Source organism: Cebidichthys violaceus, unplaced genomic scaffold (genome assembly GCF_023349555.1).
Source record: "Cebidichthys violaceus isolate CVI_PGR_0920_01 unplaced genomic scaffold, fCebVio1.0.p SCAF_82, whole genome shotgun sequence".
NCBI classification, from domain to species: Eukaryota; Metazoa; Chordata; class Actinopteri; order Perciformes; family Stichaeidae; genus Cebidichthys; species Cebidichthys violaceus.
Window position 1 is genome coordinate 207,420 of NW_027176967.1, and position 15,137 is coordinate 222,556.

The window sequence follows — 15,137 nt, forward strand, 5'->3', positions numbered from 1 at the left end:
GGTCTGAATACTTTTGCACACTGCACTTTTCAGTTTTTTATTTGTGAAAAAAAAATTAAAATCATGTATAATTTTCTTTGTACTTCACAATTGTGTGACACTTTGTGTTGGTCTTTCACATAAAATTCCAATAAAATATATTTATGTTTGTGGCGTGTAATGTGACAAAATGTGGAAAAGTTCAAGGGGTATGAATACTTTTACAAGCCACTGTATACAGTAGGAAGATCTCTACCTACCTATTATGAATTGATAGACGTTATTCACATATGAATATGACGAGCCGGATCTCCCTTCCAGCTCCTCCTCTATTGCTGACGACCATCATTATGTTGCCTGTGTATTTGTCAAGCTGTGCCAGGAACGTGGCTTGACCAAAGTGGTTATACGCATGAATTCTGCATTTACCTGAAAAAAAACAGTGAAAGAAATGTTTTATTGTTTTAGCTTGCAATGTTTAAGCAATTCATACCTACTTCCTACTGATTTTCCACACACACACACACACACACACACACACACACACACACACACACACACACACACACACACACACACACCTTACATCCCCATACGCCCATTCACATATTCTACCTAAAGGAGAAAAAAAAACAACAAGGTCAAGATAGAGCCAACATTTCTGCAGCAAACTATGGCTTAGTTCATATAGAACTTATCAATGCCATCATATGTCATGTTACTCACCTGCATTGAGAGGTTGCCTGGACAAGATGTGAGCTACTTTGTTGATTCGGCCCCGTAGTGCTGTACCTGAAAGTAATGGAAAATATTACAAGGTTAGTTTTCAACCAGAATGACAAATAACCAGCTGCAGAGGTGCGTCTGCCTGATCTTGCATTGTACATATTTTATTGTATATTATTCCATATTTCGTTGGCAATACACCAAATCACATTCCCTGCATATGAAACCATAACATTAATTGGCAATAAATCGGATTTATTTTATTTATTTTTTCAGGCCACCGCAGTATAACGAGCCACTTATACTGTAATGTCAACCAACTGTGTAAACCTCTCTGCAGTTTAGCTCATGCCGAGCTCGACCAGCAGGTGCCAGCCGGTTAAGATGTAGGTAGCCTGTGTTAGCAAATGACGCAGCCTGAGCGGCGTTAGCATAACCGGCTATAGCCTAGATAACCATTAGCAGCAGAAGGGCGTTCCGCCTCGGGGCATCGTGAAACGAAGCCTAGTATCAGGCTCGGGTTGCGACAAGCCCCGCAGTGCACGACAACCAGCGTTGTTACCTTTCACGCGGTGTTTCTAGCTAGTGCTGAGCCAGATAGCAAGTGCTAGCGAACCACGATGTGACTATAGCCACATGGTGGAAGTTAGCTGTTGACGCACGCAGCCTGAGAGGCAGCAGCTTGGTGAGCAGAGTGTTCTCTACCGAAGGTCCTCTGCTTTGGAAGCAACATTGAGACGAAGCCAGAGTATTTCACAATCAGCGCAACTATGCTCACCGGCGCCAAAGCCGCTAGCTCGTGCTAACTCACATAGCAGGCCATTCAGCATCCTCGGACACGTGCTAACCTAAATTCACCAACCTCTCAAATATAATTGTCAAAAGAACCATATCCGTGTTCGTAAAACAAATACTTCTAAAATAACATGTTACTTAAAATGGCAAATGATTGGACTTACCTTATAACTTGGTCCTGCTCGGTCGGTCAGAATCTGATCAGAATGCCAAGTCCACGCTCAGAGTCACGTGTCACGTTGGTGAAGTGACGTTTCCTTACGCAGAGCGTCACGTGATGATTCAGTCACGTAAAGTTTACTTGATTTGCCTACATTCAGGTTATACATATTTTCAGGTTATTGCATATTTACGTAATGTTTAAGTGTTTGAATCAATAAACTTTTGATTTCATACATTTCAGCTACATTTTACTTAAAAATATTATTGAATGATTATGAGTGTAGCTATTTGTGTACTTTATACAATTTTGATAATTTAAACAATTGGAAAGGTTATAAAGGGGCTTTCGGTGCATCATTCTTCTAATACGCATAATCAATAATAATTAACATTTTCCTCAAGAAATATACACATAATGTACTGAAATATAAGCATGAATAAGATGTACCAAAACGTCAAGATATCAAAATAGTTTAAATCATCATCCGGTGCATTTGTTTCAATGGTAATTTAGAGCATACGTTTTGAAATATAAAAAAAATATGTTTGAAAACAAAGTTCAAAGAAGTACATTTAAGTAATTGCACAGAACTTTCACTTAAAGTATATTTTTTTTATAATATATTTCTTGAAAGTATACTACAGTACAATTATTTTAAAGTGTGTTAAAAGTTGAATTTTGAAAATAGGTGAAAGCGTAACTTTTGTATACTTTTTATATATTTACAGAAAGTACAATTCTTTGATAGTATATTTGCAGTGTACTATTGAAAATGTCAGTATATTTTAAATACAAAAAAGTACATTTTTTTTTCCGCCTGGGCAGGCTCTCTGTCTCTCTGCCTTTCGTACGTTCATGCTGCTGTTACTCACGCCCCTCCACCTCCCCATCAGTCCTCCCCCAGTCCTAGCTGATTCATCAGCTATGTCATTTCATCAGCCTCATTAGTCACCATCACTACAGTCTGGACTCCACGGGGGAATTTATCTTGCTGCTCCTCAGGGCATAGGCCCTCAATTAAAGCTACCTGTAGAGTCTAAGAGCTAAAGACTAGACTTTATAATCACATCATCAATTGTAATGAACAAATGTATTTTCTTCATTCAGTTGTCCGTCTTGATTAAAATCTCTGTGGTCAACAAATTATTCCACCTCATGGTGTTCCAACTTGTAAAGACACTGGATTCAAGCTAAAACCTTTGAGAACAACAATCATCCAGAATAATTGTGAATCCCAACTTCCAAAATAGTTAGCTTAAAGTTTGGATTAAAGGAATAGTTGAATATTTTGGAAAATACGCTCATCCAATTTCTTGTAGAGATTTGGATGAGAAGATTGATATCCCTTACACCCGTGGGTCCCCCATTTGGACGCAGAGTACATCAAAACTTAGAGAGTTTTGTGTTAAAAGTAACTGGCAGAGAACCCACGAAGAACGAATATAATGATGTTATAGTTCTGCAGAAACCTCAGCGTCCTGGGAACAACATGAACTAGGTCACTTCTACATGAGACAAACACATCTCCCATCAGCCAAGCAAACAAATAACAAAATATCATAAATCATACTCGATATGACTGGGACAGACCGGAGAAAACAGCTGCTACACTCCGTTAGCAACGTGCTACCTACGAACATGCAGCATGAAAAAGCATGTCCGCCTGACGGAGATTACGGACATAGTTTCCATTTCTCTCCCCGGTAAACCATCGCAGAGATATTCAGCTTCGAACACAAAAAGTCACACAGCTTTCATCGAATATTGTACTTACTTTTGGTCGAATCTCAGCGAAAAAATGGAATATCTCCGTACTTCCACTGCATGCATGTCCAGCTGCTGGTGCTCCGTGTGAATCCGTTCGATTCGTGTCTCTCCGACACTCCTCGGATTCTTGGGAGGGTTGGAAGCTCAGCAAATCAGATTTCAGAGATGGGACGTTTTTGAGCTTTATTGGCTAATAGTGTCAATCATCTAGCTTTCAATTCCAGGCAATTCTATTGGCTCCTACGGTTCGAAGGATGTCTCAATGGTGAAAATCGGAGAAGGGGGGGCTGAGATACAGCCCTGAACAGAGAGAATGGCTGAATCTGAAGCAGTATTTGACCTTAAACTAAACAACTAAAAAGGGCTTAGAAAGAGCTTAAAACACTCAAAAAAGGTCCAATCTTCTGTCTATTGATTCATTGAACATCAGGAGTGATACATAGAAGTGATATAGAGTGTTTTTGAATTTAAAAAATACTTTTTTATTCAAATATTGGAATATTTGATCAGTTTTCTAATTTTATATGCTCTATATTTTATAAATGTTTCACTGTATAGCTGTGTATATAGAGCCTATATCAGTTGTTCTAAGAGCTCAGCATATTTAAAGTCTTGGATATCCATACTTTCCAAAAAACAATACCCTAAAAGTGCTGTTTTCCCAGATCGAGCTTTTGAGTTTTCCAAGTTGTGCTGTGTTCCATCCTTATCTTATGTGAACCTGTAACATGTATTCTGATAGTTCCATCATTTTTCTCATCTCAAAAATATATAAAAAAATCAAAAAAAAAATATATATATTTTTTTAAAATTTTTTATTTAATTATACACTTAATTAGGTATTTCTTATCTTTATTCTAGCTGAGGCCTGCAAATAGGCCTCGCGTATAAAAAGGTTAACCTTAATTAATGGCTGTTAAGTACGGAGCTACAGCCAGGATGGAATTATCTTAGTTTAGCAACGAATATGGAAAACAGGGGGAAACATCTATCCTTGCTTTGTCTAAGTTAATTCACTTCTGCCTCACTTCATGGACCTCAAAGATCAGTCAAATCATCACTCACGGTCTAATGCAACTTCTTCCCACAACTTTCAACTGCACCTCACAGTCTTCCTTTTCACTTTTTCAGGAAGTGCTACCCTGAGACTTCCACTTAGCACTTATTGTATTCATACTAGCTTGTTGCACTTATTGTATTCGTATTACTTATAGCACTAACTGTTTTTCTTGTTTCTGCACTGTACTTTGGCTCTGAGTTATGCTCTGCTTCATGCTCTTAGATGCTTGTTTGGAAAAGGAAATGTACTTATGACTTCTGGTGACTAGTAGTTCTTTTGATTACCAATGTTGAATGCACTTATTGTAAGTCGCTTTAGATAAAAGCGTCTGCTAAATGACTGTAATGTAATGTAATAATGACCTCAACCACATCTCCAAAGTTCACTAATTAACATGTTGCATATCGTTGTATATCCTCAAACTAAAATGTGTAGTTTAATGGGCAATGTAGTATAAATACGCAACTTTTGTTTGTTTACAAGAAAACTCCACAGAACACATTTAAGTAGTGAACAGGTGTGTTTTTTTTCTTGGACAGTGGTTAGCTTTTCCCCTGATTCCAGTCGTTATGCTAAACTATTTACTTGCCTCCTGGCTCCAACTTTAATTAGAGTGAGATCAATCTTCCGACCAAACTCTATGCAAGAAAGCCAATAAGTGTATTTCCCTGTCATATCATTCCTTCGAACCTGACAAATATATTCACATTGGATCCGAGACCTCAACGCACTGCAAATTAAGAAAACTTGTACATAGTCAAAACACAAGCAAATGAAGAAAACAAATTACCTCTCTGCTCTTAGCTGTAAAGTCATCAAGTGGTAGTAAACGTTTCAGTACGTAAACAAACACTGCAGCTCCTCAAGACCGAAGTAAAGTTCCTTTGTCTTGCTTCTTTAACTGCTCGGTGAAGTGAAGTAGATTAGCCCCAACGGCAGCATCAACTTTGGCCCTGGAGGGAAAGCAAAGTTTCCCCTGTGCTTCCCAACCACTGGATTTGTTTAATTTGTTTATCAGCTAATATTTAAGTACTAGCTGCCTATTTTTTCATTACAGAAAGGGTCGGTATACATTTGCAAATGTTATCTATACAATTAAACTGCAACTTATTTTGACTTGTTTTAAACCATAAGCAGTTTCACTAGATAAGAAAACATCAGTTTATTTCAATTTGATGAGGATATTCTAATACTTATATATTTGTAGATGGAAAGGGCATACAGGAATAATTATTTAATAGCTTCAAGGCATTTTCTCTAATCAACAAACTGGGAATAGATAATCAAAAATTAGTTTTTTCTCCATAATGAAACAATATTTCAGAGCTGTGCTACAGTTTCTTCTGCTGGATAGCTCTGTAGTTTTCATAACATCATAGCTAGAAATATATTCAATTAAGCAATTACATTTATACTGCATTATTGGCTGATAGTTGATTAAAACACAAGGGAAAATTAAGTTTGTGTTGTGAATGTAAATTAAACAGTAAGTTGAGGACAAGAGAGCACTGGCTGCATTGTGGGTTGATTTGGCTGTCCCTCTAAAGCTGGTTAGATGCTCGTAAAAAGGGACGTCATTAGAAGTCTGACTTTATGACTTTGTTGTTCCTCCATTAGGCTCGTTTTCTTGGTCGAAGCTTTCGAAGGTAAAAATTGCAAATGTGAAATGCCTCACTTCATGGACCTCAAAGATCAGTCAAATCGTCACTCACGGTCTAATGCAACTTCTTCCCACAACTTTCAACTGCACCTCACAGTCTTCCTTTTCGCTGTGACAACTGAGCCACCTTTGATAAAAAATGTGAGTTACTGTTGAAAGCGTGTGAGCAAACCCATTCTCCTCTATTGTTGCCCCTGTTTCTTCACCACGATAACTGCCTCCAATAGGAACAAAAACATACACATCACACACACACAATGCCTCCACAGCAAAGCCATTACAAGCAACACACCATATCACATGACCTCAGACATGACCCTCCGTCTGTTCATAGATACAGATCTCTGGCCTGGGAACAGCACAATATAGCAGGAGTTTGGTCCTGTATTAAAAAAAAAAAAAAAAAAAAAAAAAAAAAAAAAAAAAAAAACACACACACACACCACCTCTCCAGACTGGAGTCATAATACATAAATGTATTGTAATGAAAAGATGATGATATTTAAGTGCACTAAGACTTGATCCAGGGGAAATTCACAAGCTACCCAGCAGTATCTAAAAGTAGCATGTTTACAATAAAGGAATAGAAATAAACCCCATGCTGCAATAATAAAGTTGGGTACACATAACCGTAATGCATCAATAATCATAATTCAATAATATAATATAATTAACCTGAAATTGTAACGGGTGTAGTAAGGACCCAGGAGCAGTACAACAAACACCAGGGATGATTTGAATCGAAGCTTTCATTTCTTTGTAACACACAACAGGTTGGAAGGAACACAGCGGCAGGCTCTCGTGGTCGGGGACAGAAGGCGGAGTGAATTACCGGGGCAGAGGCAAGGTAGGGTAGTCACAAATAGGCAGGGTCGGTATCCAGGGTCGGGGACAGAAGGCTGAGTGAATTACCGGGGTAGAGGCAAGGCGGGGTAGTCCAAGACAGGCAGAGTTGGTAACGGGGAATAAGTCCAAAGGGAAACGCTGGAAGGTCTGGCATAGAAGCGGAGAACGATCTGGCAGTGAGTGTGTGTGAGACTAGGGTCTAAATAGTAGGTGCAGCAGAGAGAGCAGGTGAGAGTGATTGGGCTGATGAGGTGGGTGTGACTAACAGGTGCACTGAATGAGCTGATTAGGTGAGCGAGAGATAGAGTGACAGGAGAGAAGGGGCAGAGCTGTGACAGAAATGGGCTATTCTTCCGAAAGGGTACTTTCACCACCCTTACTAAAAGTGTAGCCTTTACATTGCCGTTCACAAGTTTGGTATCACCTGTGTTATTGGTGTTTTTCTTTTTTTCGATATTCAATGGAAATATATTATATAATGTAAAATATTATTCAATATTGTAACAGTCATGGAAAAAGTTTAATTCAAACACTAAATATATCATTTACATTTGACATAGGTTTGGCCCCAGAATAGTATTTAACTAAAACCTCCTCCCAGCTGGTCGTGCCTGGAACCCTAGGGAGGTGCCCAGGTGGCATCCTTACCAGATGTCCAAACCACCTCAACTGGCTCCTTTCCACGCAAAGGAGCAGCGGCTCTACTCCGTGTCCCTCACGGATGACCGAACTTCTCACCCTATCTCTAAGGGAGATGCCCGCCACCCTCCTGAGGAAACCCATTTCGGCCGCTTGTACCCACGATCTAATTCTTACGGTCATGACCCAGTTCACATAACTGTAGGTGAGGGTAGGAACGAAGATTGCCCGGTAGATAGAGAGCTTTGCCTTGCGGCTCAGCTCTCTTTTCGTCGGTAAAGCGACTGCAATACCGCCCCACCTGCTCCGATTCTTCGGCCAATCTCACGTTCCATTGTTCCCTCACTCGCGAACAAGACCCCGAGGTACTTGAACTCCTTCACTTGGGATAAGAACTCATTCCCTACCCGGAGTGGGCAATCCACCGGTTTCCTGCTGAGAACCATGGCCTCAGATTTAGAGGTGCTGATCCTCATCCCAACTGCTTCACACTCGGCTGCGAACCGATCCAGTGAGTGCTGGAGCTCATAGCCCAATGAAGACATCAGGACCACATCATCTGCAAAAAGCAGCGATGCAATCTTAAGACCGCAAGGTCTTGGGTGCCTCAAGGGGCAGTAAACCTTGAACACCGTGGTGGACAACAGTGGTCAGGGAAGCCGAAGAAAGTGACCTTCCGGGATATGTTATCCCGGAGGACTCCTGAGGCAGTTGCAAGGTACCGACAGACCCGAAGGGCTACAGCTGTGAAGGAGGCAAAGCAGCGGGTGTGGGAGGAGTTTGGAGTAGCCATGGAGAAGGACTTTTGGTCGGCACCAAGGTGTTTCTGGAAAACCATCCGGAACTTCAGGAGGGGGAAACGGGGAAACATCCAAGCTGTATACAGCAAGGATGGGACTCTGTTGACTTCAACTGAGGGGGTTATCGGGTGGTGGAACTCCTGAATCCGACTAATATGCCCTCTACTGTAGAGGAAGAGCTAGAGGCTGATGGGGGAGCATCATCAATTTCACAGGTGGAAGTCACTGAGGTAGTCAAACAACTCCACAGTGGCAAAGCCCCAGGGATTAATGAGATCCGTCCAGAAATGCTGAAGTCACTGGGTGTGGAGGGGCTGTCTTGGATGACACGTCTCTTCAACATTGTGTGGAGGTCTGGGACGGTGTCTAGGGAGTGGCAGACCGGGGTGGTGGTTCCCATTTTCAAAAAGGGGGACCAGAGGGTGTGTGCCAATTACACACACAAAATACCCTTAAATTTTTAATTTGTTTGTTTCAGTCCAGAAAATTGTAAGTGACCCTTCATTATTGAAACACAATTGGGCATTTGTGCTCTAAATAATTTGAGTTACAGTCTTTCTTTGAATTCTCTGCACTCTACTCAAGGGTTAGATTGAAGAAGTTTTAAACTGTGATTTGTCAGTCATTAGTATGTTCAGCCAATTCCTATATTGCTAACGTTTGACTAACTTTCTATTTATATTGGGAAGTTTGAAGAATAGCTTTGCTTAATCAACACACCTGTTAATATTCCAGCTTTTATATGTATTATAGTGCACTTGACACTGAAACAGGAACCTGTTTCTATTTAAATCTGCACACATAAGCTTCCAAGCATCATCTTTTACCAATGACTGGTGATTCATTTTATTCTTATTTAACTGTTGTTAAACTTTTTCTGCCCTTTCAGTTGTCAATCTGGTTGAATCATTGTACCGCATTTTGTTCTCTATGTACATGACTTTTTTTGCAAACCCTTCTTACAAAATTACATCTATTTTTAAAATGAAAGACTATTTAAAATATAGAGTAGTCCTCTCATCTACAGTTTCCGGTTGTGTGTGTTGATTGTTACTTTTGTACTTTTACTGGAATATATTTTTGAATTCAGGACTTTTACTTGTAACACTGTTGGATTGTGTTTTACTTAAATAAAATATTTGAGTACTTCTTTGACCACTGCTGATATCATGTGACTCCACCTATCCTGCTTCCTTTGAACATATAAGTTCTTTCTTGTCTTGTGTTGATGCTTGTTCATTACGCAGGGGTTAAATGTGGAATACATCTGTTTTTTATAAGTATAAAATGCATTTCAAATTAATTTACTTTTAGATATAAATGTATGTTTGCAGAGCAATCAAAATTAAGCCTATTTCTGACATAAAAATTATAGACTTGTGTCCAATTTAATTTCATGAAATGCTGTCTGCCCTCTCTAAATAGGGATTCATTTTGTCAGGAATGGGGAGAATTAATTAAATGTAAATAAAGACATGTTAGCGTCCCTGCACTTCAGACCTTCTTTACACAGAAGGCTTACTCCTCCAGACTGTGAGTCACAGAGCTGTGACTCAGTCACCTCATAAGACGACTGCAGGTTCAGTTACTTTTTAACGGAACATAGGAAAGCAAAGATGTGAATTTTCAGTTAGTAGGATTTATAAAATATAGTTTTCACAATTACATATGTTTCTGTATACAATCAGCAGATTATGTTTGTTCTGTTTGAACACAGTTGTTCTTGAGGAAGGGACAGGAACCTGGTCATACTGAAGGTATTACAGTAAACAGAATGTCAAATTAACACAGCTTTAGGGCTATTCGGTCGTGTGTGTGTGTGTGTGTGTGTGTGTGTGTGTGTGTGTGTGGTATCTGGGTACACCCTAGGAGATCAGTGGTAGAAAATCACATTTAATTGTGTTTTTGTTCTACTTGGGTATGTTCAAAGACAGAGTTTAGACAGATCTAAAAGCTGATTGCTACAACACAACTACAACATAACCAACAAATGCAACAATATGATATGATCTCTTAAATTGAGAGATGGAGAGTGACTGTGGCTAAGTGGAAAGCAGGGCCGCCTTTCAGTCAGAGGGTCAGTGGTTCGATTCCCAGCTCTACTAGTCTCATGTCAATGTGTCCTTGAGCAAGACACTGCTCCCGTAGCTATACGGTGTGTAGATAGATACTGAATTGTAAGTCGCTTTGGATAAAAGTGTCTGCTAAATGACTGTAATGTAGATTAAAGAGGTAATGCTGCGAACCTGCATGTATTCTGTAAATATTTTGCACATCACTTCAGGTGTTCAGCATGAGTCCAAAGCAGTGGCGGAAGAGACAAGATATTCAGAGCCGTTTGCAGTCAGGCACTCTGAAGTTCTGAGTCTGGGGAACAAAGATGAAAAACCTTGCTTAAGGGCAGCCTAATCAATCATAAAAATAATTATATTCTACCATCTGAGCTTATTATCACAATTGCAACTATTCAATTTAATTATCTAGTGGTTAATCTAGTGGTAATCAGAAAGAAGTATGTTTTATAATGTAGATTTTGGTCATTACACAGTTTGCAGTGTTCAATAAAAATGGAAAGGACTGTGTAAAAAAATGGGAAACTGTCATATAACCATTCAGTTAAACGAAAAGAAGATTGCACAGTTAACAATTATTGTTTTGTTTTGATCATCCTGGTGGAAGAAACCAGCGATAAGGATAAACAGTAATTAAGTATAGAGAGCATAAGACGAAAACGTGTAATTACCAAGCTTCAAACGATAAGATAAAAGCTACAGAGTAAACACATTTTCTTAAAGAGGCAAATCATTTAAACACAATGAAGTGCAAGAGGCAAAGTTGCATGTCAAGTAATTCCAGGCATTCTTAAAGGAATATTTTAGACATTCAGGGAAATACACCTATTTGTTTTCAATCCAAGAGTTAGATCAGTGCCACCCTCTGTCTGCACAGTAAATGATGAAGCTGCACATGGTTGGCTTAGCTTAGCATTAAGACTGAAAGTAGGGAGAAACAGCAAGCCTGCCGTGTCCAGAGGTAACACGTCGGGCACAGAACAACTGTAAAATGGCAAATGTAATTTTTACACTTGGGTTTTTATATGGATTAAACAAACAAGATCTAACATGTTAATGAGTGAACCTATTTCCCAATAGGTGATGGTGAACTTTTTTTTTTTTTGGGGCATATTGTATCTAATTAAAGGAGTAAGACTGTTAATATATATATATATATATATATATATATATATATATATATATATATATATATATTTATATATATATATATATATATATATATATATATATATATACTGTATATATATATATATATATATATATATATATATATATATATATATATATATACAGCACCATTTATAAGAATAACTGTTTTGTGTATATGAAAAAAGTGTTATAGGAACAATGTTGAAAGTGAAACACAATTTTCTCACGTATAGGCATTAATGATATAAGTTAAAAGATAAAGAATACTTGGGTAGTTGTTAGTAATTTGGAGAAAATTTAGATGGTCAAACCACCCTATATAGTTGACTATCATCAGGCTGCTGATTTATTCTATTTGTAAAACACAAAGGTCCAAATTTGACAGCATAATGATATTTATGTGTTTTATAAAAATAAACACATGAATATCAATCTGGCACCCTTGGACACTTGGGAACTATAGGCTTTTGATATACCTTTTCTGTTTGCTACCTTCACATGTCTGAAGAACAATTGTTTTCCAACCTTGAAAGAGATCTTTGTTTTCTATATCTTTATATGTATTTGACTACAAGCAATATAAGCTTCAAATAATATGCTTTACCATGCACCTGTTCTATCAATCAATTTTTTTTGCCCACTAACTTTGCTCAGGATCAAGGGTCCCTTTCCCAGCATGCATCAGGTGAGAAGTCTTGAGATACTCTGGGCCGCAAGGCCAAACCAGATCCATATATAAAAAACAAACAAATACATTCACAGTGTTTGTGTTTGGACTTGCTGACATGAACAAGGGGAGAACGCAAAATATACAAAGAGAGACTCCCATTAGAGCTGCAGGCAAAATTTGTGCTTCAAAGAGTTGTGATTACATTTTAATCAAGGTACCGTTTTCTTTTGTTGAATGTTGGGTCGAATCTGACGCAGCATGAGTTGCCTCTCACCATCAAGGCTCATGCCAGCTTGATCAAGCAGCTGCCCTTTTGATCCTTGAATTCAGACTTGAAAACTGTCAACCAGATATTCCCCCATAATGCACTTTGGAGCATGTTTTGAATAACAGAAATATCTTATATAACTTATACATGCAAATTTGATAGAGATTATTAAATGTATTTTAATCAAAGTAGCTTCCATTTCATATAAATCGGATATAAAAAGCATAAACCTCCTGAGCTAGTGTCTTGGCTCTAGAGATTGCGATGTTGGTTGATTAATCCGTCAATCACTGTGGTCAGGACTGAAATATCTCAACAGCAACCTTTCAACTAGCCATCAGGACAAGATTTTATTCTATGTATTAAATTAATTTACTTGATACAGGCAGTTTCCTCCAGCGCCACCATGAACTCGAGATTTTTTGTTTGTTTGTGAAATGGCTCAACATCTTAGAGGTGACCGCGGCTCACTGGGTTAAGAGGGCATAGTTGGTGGTTCGATCCTTGACTGGTACGTGTCCTGTGTCGAAGTGTCCCTGAGCGAGACACTGAACCCCTAACTGCTCCCCAGGTGCCTGTCATGGGCAGCCCACTGCTCCCTATATACAGGGATGGGTTAAATGCAGAGACAAATTTGAATTTAAATACAATTTCCTGATGACTGGGCCAGAAATTATTGTTGTGTGTTTGATTACTGATTGCACACACTGAGTTTAATCCTGTTAAGAAACACTAGAAGCAGGGGTGCTGTTTAAGTTATTTTTTCTCACATTTCATTTTGTTTGTGTTTTTATACAATCTTAGTTCCTTGTTGATGCAATAACTTTATTTTACAAATTCCCAATGGTTTTATGTTGCTTCCACTTCCCCTAGTGAGCCCGGTCATAACAATTTATGACAATTATTATTATTATAATTATCAAATGTTTTAGTTTTTTAGAATACTAAACTAACATTCAGTCTGTGTTAACATCACCACATAAACATTGTCTATGTGAACATGATGTCATGCAGACATAAGAGTCTGCATGACACTGACACTGAGAATAAGCCATGTTGCTTTAGATTTGCTATTACCATAAAACCTTTGATTTATAGATATATGTTGTCGGCTACATGCAGCGAGATTATCTTTAAAAGACAGAGCATCGTTGAAAAGATGATGTCCGCCTGGCCATAGTATGTGTCACATGTGTTGGCGCGAGTTGGCTGCCTGCTGACCTGCTCTGTTTTCACCTGAGTAAAGAGTTTAAAGGTTACAGCATTTACTCATTCACTTCTTTCCATCAGGTAAATGAAAAATCTGATTCTAGTAAGACTTCAATTAAAACCACAGTTGCTGTTCCTGACTTCTGACCCCAAATATAGACTTGTGCTTTATTTGATTTGGATGGTATGGTATGGTATTATGCTGAATGTATTATCCAGCATTTATAAGCTTTTCAATTCCTCACATTCACCCACAGGTCGAGCACACCGCACTCTGTACTGTGTACTCGACCAATGGCGTGTGAAATATGGAGGGGTTGTGGGGCTCAGTGTCTTACTCAAGGATACTTTGACAAGCTGTAAAGAGGACCCAGGAAGCAAAAAACAAACACTTGAATTGCTATATGAAATATTAAATACATCTTCCTGATATCCTTCTCTGATGATAATAAAGTGTTGTGTTAAATGATAAGTTTTGTTTTTAATAGGACTCCAGGCTCACAGATAGTTTTGTTTGCAGCCACACAGTCCCCCCTTTCATGGGTAAATATAAATCTACACTTTCCCTGTCTGTATATGGTTTGAGAATGAGAAGATGGAAACCAAGAAGATGTCAATTTACTACCATCTTCTGGACCAAAGGAAAAAAGCAGCCTGTCTTTTGGCTTTCGAAATTGTTACACACTTCTTACACAAAAAGAAGTCATACAACAAAAAATGATGAAATGGAGATATCGACTCACCCATTTTGTAATACTTTACATAAGGTAATGTATGATGGTACAGTTGTGGTCAAAAGTTTACATACACTTGTAAAGAACATAATGTCATGGCTCTCTTGAGTTTCCAGTTATTTCTACAACTCTGATTTTTCTCTGATAGAGTGATTGGAACAGATACTTCTTTGTCACAAAAAACATTCATGAAGTTTGGTTCTTTCATGACTTTATTATGGGTTAACAGAAAAAGTGACAAAATCTGCTGGGTCAAAAATATACATACAGCAACATGAATTAGCAATTTTAGTGACTTAGAAAGTTGTGTCAATGAAATGAGCTTCATAGCATGGCCTCTTAACTTCTTGTGAGCGATTATGAGTGACTACAGCTGGTGACTTCTCTGAGGCCATTTAAATAGGGCTCATTGGATACAAACGCCCACAAACGCCACAATGGGAAAGTCAAAGGAGCTCAGCATGGATCTGAAAAAGCGAATCATTGACTTGAACAAGTCAGGAAAGTCACTTGGAGCCATTTCAAAGCAGCTGCAGGTCCCAAGAGCAACAGTGCAAACAATTGTTTGTAAGTATAAAGTGCATGGCACTGTTTTGT

The 15,137-nt window shown here is 38.5% G+C and overlaps 1 long non-coding RNA gene across 1 annotated transcript; it reads right to left on the bottom strand.

The window, feature by feature from the left end:
* Nucleotides 1-249: 249 nt before the first annotated feature.
* On the bottom strand, nt 250-1,714 carry LOC137866378 (uncharacterized). The gene is made up of 3 exons (XR_011102116.1): nt 1,665-1,714; nt 706-771; nt 250-408 (listed from the first exon to the last, which is right to left on the bottom strand). It is a non-coding gene; the product is annotated as an uncharacterized lncRNA (long non-coding RNA).
* Nucleotides 1,715-15,137: the final 13,423 nt, after the last annotated feature.